This window comes from Pipistrellus kuhlii, unplaced genomic scaffold, assembly GCF_014108245.1.
Source record: "Pipistrellus kuhlii isolate mPipKuh1 unplaced genomic scaffold, mPipKuh1.p scaffold_m20_p_22, whole genome shotgun sequence".
Lineage (NCBI taxonomy): Eukaryota > Metazoa > Chordata > Mammalia > Chiroptera > Vespertilionidae > Pipistrellus > Pipistrellus kuhlii.
The window spans coordinates 1,516,380-1,526,897 of NW_023425521.1; the positions used below are offsets into that span (position 1 = coordinate 1,516,380).

A 10,518-nucleotide genomic window follows, 5' to 3' on the forward strand; every position below is an offset into this window, starting at 1 on the left:
GGTTTCAGCTCATATTGATTTCTATGAAGATTTCACACATCCACAGCAGACACTCCAACGATGTTAAACCCTGGTGGGAGGGGGCGGGGGTTTCGATTTACATCCAAAACTCAACCCATGGCTGCATAAGTAAGTGGAACAACACATGGATGTTTCTCTCCCTCCCTCTAAAAATCAATTTAAAAAAAGTAATAAAACTAAAAACATAGGTTGTTGATATCTTATCCAAATGCAAATTAATCTTGCTCCCCCTAGGGTGCAGATTCAGCAGACAGGACAAATGCAAACTGTAGCAAATTCCATTCAGTCCATAAACTTCTTGTGAACAAACAGAAATGATCTTATCGGCTAAACGACCTGCACATCCTGTGCACCGAGCTGCGAAACGGAGACGCCTTACTTCGTGACACGAAGGCTTTCGTGATGACTGTTTTCAGTCACTTTCCCGTTTCCTCAAAATGTGCAGAAGCACTCAACGAGGTTATCCACTTCCTGTGCCTGGAAGGAAGTCCTCCTTGGCCACGTGCCTACAAGATGACCCTGGCGTCGTCGTCCCTGGCAGGGATGTCGAATGTTGACCTGCTGTAACATCGTATTTTTAAAGGGCGAGATCAAAAGAATGCCCTTCTCTAATATGGAAGTGCATTAAAGATGGGGATGGAGAGAGGCGGAATCGTAAAACAGGAATGTGTCTGCTGTTTTTCCAAAACTCTCCGATGATCTTTGGAGAGCCTAGGAAAAGATGGGCTGGCATCTGATTTGTTCAATGTCATGTGTAGCCTGTGACAGACGCATGCAGAGAAAAGAAGACATATTTTGGAAATAAGGTGTTTCAGAACTCAAAAGAATAAAAATAAAAAGTTAACAGAAAAGGACACCAGGCTAAATAAGACTTTCTTAATTTCTTTACTGAAACTATTTTATTTTAAGTCTATGTTAGCCTGGGTTTACAGAACCAATTGGACAGGATAGTCCCAAGACCTGAGCCCCAGGACCGGAGACCCAGGAGAGCCCATAGTATAAGTTCTAGTTCAAGTCTGATACTCGGGCCTCCAGAGGACGGATGAGCCCCCCTCCCCTCTGCATTCACCCCCCACATTGGGGAGGGCAATCTGCTTTCCTCAGTCTACCTATCCAGAGGTTAATCTTATTCAGGAAATCCCTCCCAGACACACCCAGAATAATGTTTAGCCAATCACATGAGCACCCTGTGACCCAAGTCAGCTGACACATAAAATTAACCCTCACCTATTTCAACTTCCATTTCAAAACCAGTTCCGACTACCTCTGGGCTTTAAGACCATTTTCCCTGAGAAAGAAGTTAAACTTCCGAGGGCATCCTAGGATGTAAAAGGATGGGTGTTTTAGCCATCCACAGCCTACGTGAGGAACCTCTATGCATAGGACCAGATGGGTCAGCAGCGGCCTGCAGCTACAGGTGGCCAGAGACATTTGAAGAGCTCTCATTCCCCCCAGTCTGAGGGCCTGCTATTGCCCTGAGCAAACTCCTAAGTATTCCATGCTCACACGTTTTTGTCCAAAGGCTATTTAGTTCAATGTCATTGCCTTGGACTGATACAGGAATCAGGATCACGTGGGCTTGACAGGAGCAGAGCTGTAGGTCAAAAGGAATGGTAAGTTTGATTGTCTGCATAAGAGGGAAAGCAGGCTGGCCTGGCTGGTGCAGCTCAGTGATTGAGCGTCAACCCAGGAACTGAAAGGTCACCAGTTCGATTCCTGCCGGGGCACATGGCCGGGCCGCGGGCTCAGTCCCCAGCGGGGGTGCATGCAGGAGGCCACTGATAGATGATGTTTCTCTGTTGTCGACGTTTCTATCCCTCTCCCTTCCTCTCTCTCTAAAACTCAATAAAACCATATTTTTTTTAAAAAAAGGAAGGCAGGCCGTTCTAAGGCTGCTGCCAGATCAGAGTATTATTGGATAGAAAACAGAGTCAAATTATCCTTCCATGTCATGGGACAGAAAAAAACCGGTCATTGCTTTTTTTTTTTTTTTTAATTAAATATGGATACTATCTGTTTGATTTGTGCCCTCTTTTTAAATAGTCTTATATTTATGTATCTTAAGAATACAAAATAATATAGCTCACAGAATTTAAATATCCAATAAAGAATTTTAAGGAGTTAAAACATATAGAATCACTCTGAAGTACGTCTAAAATGAATATATAATGTTGCATATCAGCTATAATTAAAAATAAATTTAAAAAAAGAGTTAAAATAAATGTATAAAATCCTATCAGAGGACAAAAAGAGATGTGACAAAGATATTGTTATATTTTTTTCACACATATATTTGTTTAATTAGTCCTATCCATTAGTACTAATTGCCTCTTTATTGTTCTTTTGTTTAAGTAGCAGCATTTTTGGACCAGAAACATAATAGAAAATAGTATGTTATTTCAAATAAGCACCTATTTTCATATTTCTATTAAAATCATGAAACAGCTACATTACACTGAGTGGCCAGATTATTATGATCTCTGAACGCATAATAATCTGGCCACTCAGTGTATATCCTATATAATAAAAGGCTAGTTTGCAAATTGTTCCCTCGACCAGGAGTTTGACCAGCAGGCAGGCCGACCAACCACTCATGTCCCCTCCTCCTGGCCTGGCTGGCCCGACCCACCTGTGCACAAATTCATGCACCAGGCCTCTAATATAAATACACACACACACACACACACACACACACACGTACACTGAGTGGCCAGATTATTATTATTATTATTATTATACACAGAGTGTTCAGAGATCATAATAATCTGGCCACTCGGTGTGTATCTGGGTGTGTGTCGGGGATGGCTGTGTTCCAGATTGGCCCTCAGAAAGTTCATTCCAGTGGGTGAGGGGTTTCATTGCCTAATGGAACTCAGGGCTCCTGGCTCACTTCACAAAATTCAAATGATATCACCAGGTCCACTCTGTCTCCGTCTGCTTCCTGGGTCCCCACCCACTCAGCCTGTGCTGACATGCTCCTCACCCAACAGTCTTGGCCAGGAACGCATGTCCCCAGACAGTCCTGGGGGTGAGTCTCAGCCGGTGCCCTCGGGTCACGCGCCTGTCCCTGCACTATTTGCTGAGTCTAAAGGGAGGCTGAGCCTGGGTCCTGCCCTCACTCCAGCGAGGGAGGCTGGAGGGGCCGGCTCCCTCAAGCACAAGTGGAGGGAGTGGAGACGTGGCTCTTACCAGAAGCGGGAATAGATGCTGTGCAGGCAAGCGCTTCCTCGGCTGCCCATTACTCCCTTGGCGGGGAGCCAAAGTGCATTCCGCTAAATTGTTTTTGGCCAGATCCCTGGAGCCAAACAAAACGCATCCATTTTATCCCTTACCGTATTACATCGAGACTAGAGGCCCGATGCACAAAATTCGTGCAGGAGGCTCGGCCCTCACAGCCCCAGATTCATCCAGAAGGTCGCCCGGACAGTTGTTCTGCTGTTCAGTCTAATTAGCATGTTAGCTCTTTATTATGTAGGATTATCTCCTGAGCTGCCTCTCATACCGGTTGGTTGGACAGGGAGTTTCTCGAAGACAGAGACCAGGTCTGGTTCCTGCTTTCCCTCCAGCACTTGCCCTCGGCAGTCCTGGGACCCTACTTGCAGTTCACCTGTTTTCTGCACCATCGCTTCCATCCTATGGCCTTTACATCCACAGCTCCGGCACACACCCTCTGCTGAGTCCGGGGCTGGCAATCCTGGTGTTTTTCTGGATGTTCTAACGTGGACATCCGACAGGCAGCCCAAACAGGATCTGTTGAAATTGAACTTGCCACCTTCATCCCTACACATTCTCCTCCACTGCCCCTTTCTCAGCAACAGCACCACCAGCTACTCAGCTCACTGCCTCCTCATCAGCCACCATCCGTCAGTCCCCAAGTGTTACTGATCCTGCCTCCCAGATACCTCTCAGTCCCCCGTCCCTCCCCACCGCACTGCCCTACCTGCCCAGGCCCCAGCGTCCTGCACCAGGCCTCCCTCACCTGGTCCTGCCTCGGTAGCTGTGCCCCAGCCCAAAGACCTCCCATGCTTCCCGTCACCTCACCTTCTCCTTCAAACCCACATCAGCAGCTTTGGTCCTGCAGGCTCTGGCCCCCGCTGCTCTGCCCAAGGAGAAAAACTCAAAGGTGAGACTACAGGTAGGATTTTCCAAGGTGCAAAGGTGAGGGAGGTATCTCTTTCCTTGGAAGTTTAAAAAAATAAAACTGCCTGAATGTGCTGGAAAAGAAGGTGGTACGGCCTAGAGACAGGAGGGGGTTGGTGGTGAAGGCAGCCCCTGGACCAGTCTTTTTTTTTTTTTTAACATTCAGTATTATTTTATTCTGAGTGGGTATAAAATTCAGTATAAAATTCATGCATGGGTAGGGTCTCTAGGCCTGGCCAGCAATCAGGGCCCATCTGTGGGGTGACTGGCAGGACAATTGGGCGGGGTGGCGGGGGGGCGGGGGGAGCACTGGCACCCGCCTTGGCTGGCCTGGGGCCTGCAGGCTGGGGGCAGCTCCTACATTGAACGTCTGCCCCCTGGTGGTCAGCGCACGTCAGAGGGACCAGTTGTTCCGCCATTTGGTTAATTTGCATATTAGGCTTTTATTATATAGGATTAGTTTCAGAGGTACAGAGTAATGGTTTGACAACTATGTACTTTACCAAGTGATTCCTCCAATATTTTCAACTACCTGCCTGGCACTATTCATAGCTGCTTCAGTATTATTGACTATTTTCCCTATGCTGTACTTTATATCCCCTGTTTTGTATCTACCAATAAGTTTTTTCTTATGCTCTTCGCCTTTTTTACTCAGCCCCCCTAACAGCCCTCCTTCTGGCAACCATCCATCTGTTCTCTATCTATGAGTCTGTTTCTAATTTGTTTTTGTTTGTTTTGTTGTTTAGATTCCACATATAAGTGAAATCACGTGATATTTGCCTTTGTCTGACTTACTTAGCGCGGTACCCTTTGGATTCATCCATCCTGTTGCAAATGGTAAGATTTCATTCCCTTTTATGGCCAACTAATATTCCGTTGTATATATATGCCACTGCTTTTTTTGGATCCATCTTAATGGTTACCATCCAGGGGATTGGCCCTGGGGAGAAGGGGGGATACTGGGCCCTAATTGTGGGCTGCAGTTATCTCCATTGCCACCAGGTGGCAGGCCTGCCCATTTCTAACCGATGGGAACTCCGGCTGTTGGGAACTCAGACTGGCTGACGAATTTGTTTATTCATCATTTATTCATTCATGGTTTGTATTCCCCAAGCACTTTGGACTCCTAATATGCGCCAGCAGGCATTGTGCTGGGTGTGAGGAGAAAACAGAAGCAGCCCTTAGCAAACTCTACTCGGCCGCCAGTCATCCGCCCAGGCCCCGGTCCGTAACCACTGATCAATGTCTGCGGGGCAGGCCCGCTGCCTGGGCCTGTTCCCGCTGCAGCCACGTGAGATGGTGCCCTTGTCCTCTTCTGGAGTGAGAGCCGGGTTTGGATCTCCTCCCGCCTGGTCTCAGGTTGCCCACAGCAGGTCACAAGTGTAGCTGCATAGCAGTCCCTGGGGCTGAGGTTTTCCTCTATCCCTGTTGTCCTCCAAACAGGCCCAACCTCAAACCACCAGCCTCCTCCCCCTTCACACCCCCCTTTCCCTTTATTCTGGCAACCTGCCTCCGAAATGTTCACCCAGGGAGCAGAAAGTGGGCACCTGGTGCAGACCCGGGACCCAGCTTGAGGTTGCTGTACCCCTCCTGCCTTCCTCAAGCCTTGCTCCTCCCCCTCCCCTTCCTCTGAGCTCCCAGTGCCAGTGTTCACCGCTGTGGCTGATCTAACCTCAGGAGGGCAGGTATGCCACCTTGCTCATCAAAGCCCCGGGACCTGGCACCGTGGCTGGCACATAGTAGGTCTCAACAAACATGGCGGAAGCTCTCAGAGGAGGTGAGGGGAAGCAGCTCTGCAAAGGCGCCGAGGTCTGCAGAGGGAAGCCCCACGGAGCCGCAGGAAGGAGGGAAGGGGAAGCTGGATGCTAAGGACACCCCTGAGAGTGTCCATACGCCCACGTAACTGCCTGGGCTTGAATCAAAGGACCCCATGGACCCACCTCAACGAGGACCACCGTCTGCTCCTTATGCACTGACTCCAGGCCCAGCAGGGGGGCAGCATCTACTGGGGTCCCTCTTTAGAAGGGCCCCCTAGATGGTTTCCTTGGCCGGCAGCCAGGGAGTCCTATCTCTGCCTTCCTTCCCTCTCCCCTCTCCTCCTGTCCCAGCTTCCCTGGCAACCAGCAACACCTTCCCTCAACCCTTGGTGCCCGTGCCTTCTGACTCACGGTACAGCTGGCTGGAAAGCATCTGGCCATGACCATGGCCCTGGCAGCTGGCCCGCTGGCCCTCAAGAGGAGCACCCCTGCCTCAGACCTTCCGTGAAGTCCTCCGTTAGGGTAAGGCCACTGAGAACTTCCTCATACCAGCCCCCATCTCTCCCAATACAGGGGACCCACTGCCAGTGCTCCATGCCAGGTGGAGTAGGAGTCCCGATCTTATCAGCTCATCACATTCCCAACATTCCCCCTGAGCGGGGGAGGGGTGGCCGGAGAGGAGAGTGCTGCCTGCCTGGGATATCTGTGTCTCCGTTTGCTCCCTTCTCCCTAGCCCAGACCCAGGCCGCCGACTCTGTTCCCTCCATGGACCTCCCAGGCCCTCGCACCTTGGACTCATGTCTAAATCCCTACTCTTTCCTTTCCTGGTCTGGTCTGTTCTTCTCTTCCCTCCATTTTCTCTTTGCTCTCTGAGCCCTCTCCTCTCTGTCACCCCTAGAATTTGTGGGAGGAAATGGGGGGACCAGGCCAGAGTTCTCAGCCAGGACTTTGTCTCTATTCTAGGCATCCAAGAATTCTGGGTTTGGTCTGCCCCCAGCTCGGCTCCACTGTCCTGTGCATTGTGCACGAGTCCAGATGTGCCCTCCTGGCCGTGGGCACCTCCCGCCCCCTGGAGCCCTGAGGTCCTGGGGTCCAAGTCCTTGACCTCTAAGGCCCTCACAGGCAGGCGGTCGGGGTCCTACCTGGAGAAAGTTTCCCAAAGCCTTCTTCTAAGTGGCACAGGATGAGCAGTGAGGGCCAGCTCCTCCACCTGCCTCCCGCCTCCATGAGCCCTGAGCCCCTTCCTGTCTGCCCACCTTCTTTACATAGAAACCGTGGCTCTTGGGCCCAGTACTCGGACAAAGCTGTCTTGTTCCTAAAACTCGCACATGCACATTGCACATTGCTTTGCCCTCTGGCCACCTCCCAAACCCTGACCCTAGAGATGTGGCTGAGGAAGGGCTGGGCTCCAGGGAACGTGAGTTCTAATTCTGACTCAGCCACTCACTTGCTGTGTGACCTGAAGTTAAGTCATTATCCTGGTCTGAGTCCGAGTCTCAGTGCCCCTGAGAAATGGCAGGAATAGACTGCTGACCTCCTGCTCCAGAGCCAAAGGGAACTGCCCACTGAGTCCCCAGACCGGACTGAGGTTTTGACCAGGTTTTGATGGAGGACGGGGAGGGGGATGAATCACCAGGAAGGTGACCACCTTTGGAGACAAGCCTGTTTTGTTTTCTGAGTGAGGAGCAGGCCCACCCCCAGGGGTTTCCTTCGCCCCAGGGCTCCTCAGACCATTCTCTTATCAGGAAAGTGTGTCCAAAAAAAAGTAGTACTAAGAAGAGGAGATACACACGTGCATGCATGCACGCACGCACACACACACAGATTCATTATCCAGCTTAATGGTGAACTATGAAAAGCGTTCCTACTGAGATCAGGAACTGGACAGGGATCTCTCTATCACATCTATCCAGCCCCACAATGGAAGCCCCAGACAGAGCCCTAAGGCCGGAAAAAAACTTGAAGAGAATGGTAAAGGAAGAAATAAAATTGTCCATATTTAGATGGCATAAGGGTACACAGAGAAAATCCAAAAAGAGATATAAACCATTGGAACAAGTGGGTGGGCTTCCAGTGCTGAGCTTGTCTGGGCAGGTGGGATGGGTGGCAGTTAGGTGAGGGGGTCGTGAGCATCTATGTTTCCAACCATGAGCGAGCTGTCAGCATGCGGGCAGCTTGGTGTGGCTATGTCGGCTGTGTCCACGTGTTATGCCATCTCATACCAACCTGGCTACTGGGATCCCCAGTAACAATATGAAATGCTCATCCTGACCAGTTTGGCTCAGTGGATAGAACGTTGGTCCGTGGACTAAAGGGTCCCGGGTTCGATTCTGGTCAAGGGCGTGTACCTTGGTTGTGGGCTCAATCCTCAGTAGTGGGTGTACAGGAGGCAGCTGATAGATGTTTCTAATTCTTTATCCCTCTCACTTCCTCTATTTAAAATCAAGAATATATATATATTTTTAAAATGAAATACTCTGCTCTAACCGGTTTGACTCAGTGAATAGAGCATCAGCCTGTCAATTGAAGGGTCCCAGGTTCAATTCCAGTCAAGGGCATGTACCTTGGTTGCGGACACATCCCTAGTGTGGGGTGTGTAGGAGGCAACTGATCGATGTTTCTAACTCTCTATCCTTCTCCCTTCCTCTCTGTAAAAAAATCAATAAAAATGTATTTTTAAATAAAACGAAATATATATATATACATATATATGTATGTATATATATATTTATTTTTTTATTTTTTTTTTAAATGAAATACTCAAGGCTCCGCAACACAGGTGATGGCTACATTGATCTTCAGTTTAACAAAAGCCTCCTAAGGTCCCATATAAAGTCATGGTGCTGGCTACAGTGCTATGTGTGTGTGTGTGTGTGTGTGTGTGTGTGTGTGTGTGTGTGAGAGAGAGAGAGAGAGAGAGAGAGAGAGAGAGAGAGAGAGAGAGAGACTATGTGTGTGTGCGTATGTGTTTTGTTGTTAAATGTCTTTACTGATGTTTTAGAGAGAGAGAAACATGGACGAGAGAGAAACCTCCATCAGCTTCCTCCAGCATGCCCCCTACTGGGGGTTGAGCCTGTAGCTCAGGCATGTGCCCTGACCAGAATCCTACGGTGACCTTTCAATGCATAGGATGACACTCAACCAACACTGGCCAGGGTTACAGTGCTGCCTTTGATGGGCACCTTTCTCATCATCAGGGGTTTCCTCCTGCTGCAGGTCCTATCTGCAAAGGGTTCACCCTCAGCCCTGAGACCCATGTCATTGCTGCCGCTGCTGAGGGAGGCATCAGCCATCAGAAGCTCATCTTCCTGGACCACTATTCTGAGGCCAGCGAGTGGCCGCCGAACACCAGGAGCCACATCATCCAGTTCAACCCAGGACTTGTCGAGTACTTCATCCGGGGCTTCCCACCGGAGCACTGGTCGTGAACCGAGTCCTCTGAGAATGGAGTCCTGTCCTTCAGCTACGGGGAGACCTTCAGCGTGGAGGAGTCCTTCCTGGAGAGTCACCATGCCTTTATGCTTCCTCCAGCACACTGACATTCGCCCAGAAGACACCCACGTTCTGGGTGGGAATCCAGCTGTCCCGCAGGCTGAGAGTGGCGTCTGTGAGGACAAGATTGAGGCTGCAGGTGGGATGGAGCTGTTGGTTGGAAGCACCGGCCCCGACCCATCGCTTTCAGTGAGCCGGGCTCCAGTCTGGCATTCAGGGCCCGTGTGAACCTGGCCAATGCTAGCTTCTTTGATGGAGATCTCTTCAAGATGCCCACCATGACCCTGGCATGGGCGCTGTCACAGATGCGAGAGAGGTGACAATCCTTACCATAAGGATTACAAGGCTCCCCAGGCTTTTGCTCTGTACAAAGCCATGGAGGAGGGTGTGAACCATATGTGGACTGTGTCTACCTTCCAGGAGATTCCCCGCACCATGTTTGTGTGCGATGAGGATGCCACCCTGGAGCTGAATGTGAAAGCTGTCAAGTATGGTCAAACCTCAGATCTCAAAAGTCTTCCACCTCCAACAGTTTGATTCTCAACCTAGTGGCTCATGGAAAAAAATGTCTCGGTTGTCGAACAAAGCTTTGGTGTTTGAACCTGACAACCCTTTCATGCTGTTACCTCACAGGATAAAATGTGTCTCTTGGGCAACAAAGGAGAGAATGCTTTTGTTGCTGGCAAGATCGACAATTACACAATTTTAAAACATAAAGAGGCCATCAAGAGTGCTATTGTTGCTAAGGGTGTGAAAGTGTTCACAAAGCAACAACCACGGGCAGTTGAATAGGTAGAAATATTGTTGTTGATGCGGATAAACAAAAAGCAGGTAGCTGGTGATGGCATCTCGGAGGCAGTGATGATGAAAAATTTGTTTAAGGCTAGTAGGGGTGGATCGATAAGTTTAAGAAGTGTTGATTTATCAATTAAACAGCACATTAGACATGTACTGGATATAAGAAAGGTTAAAGCAGGGAATCATCTGGGGGTCTGCGACAGATTAATTCAATTTACACTATTTCTAGTGGGAAGAAATGATTCAGTTTTCAAACAAATCACTTCCCTTCCCAAATGAATTTAATTCGAGAACCAAGGTTCCACTGTAT

The 10,518-nt window shown here is 49.4% G+C and overlaps 1 pseudogene; it reads left to right on the top strand.

The window, feature by feature from the left end:
• Positions 1–5,916: 5,916 nt before the first annotated feature.
• LOC118726580 lies at positions 5,917–9,947 on the top strand (annotated as a pseudogene).
• Positions 9,948–10,518: the final 571 nt, after the last annotated feature.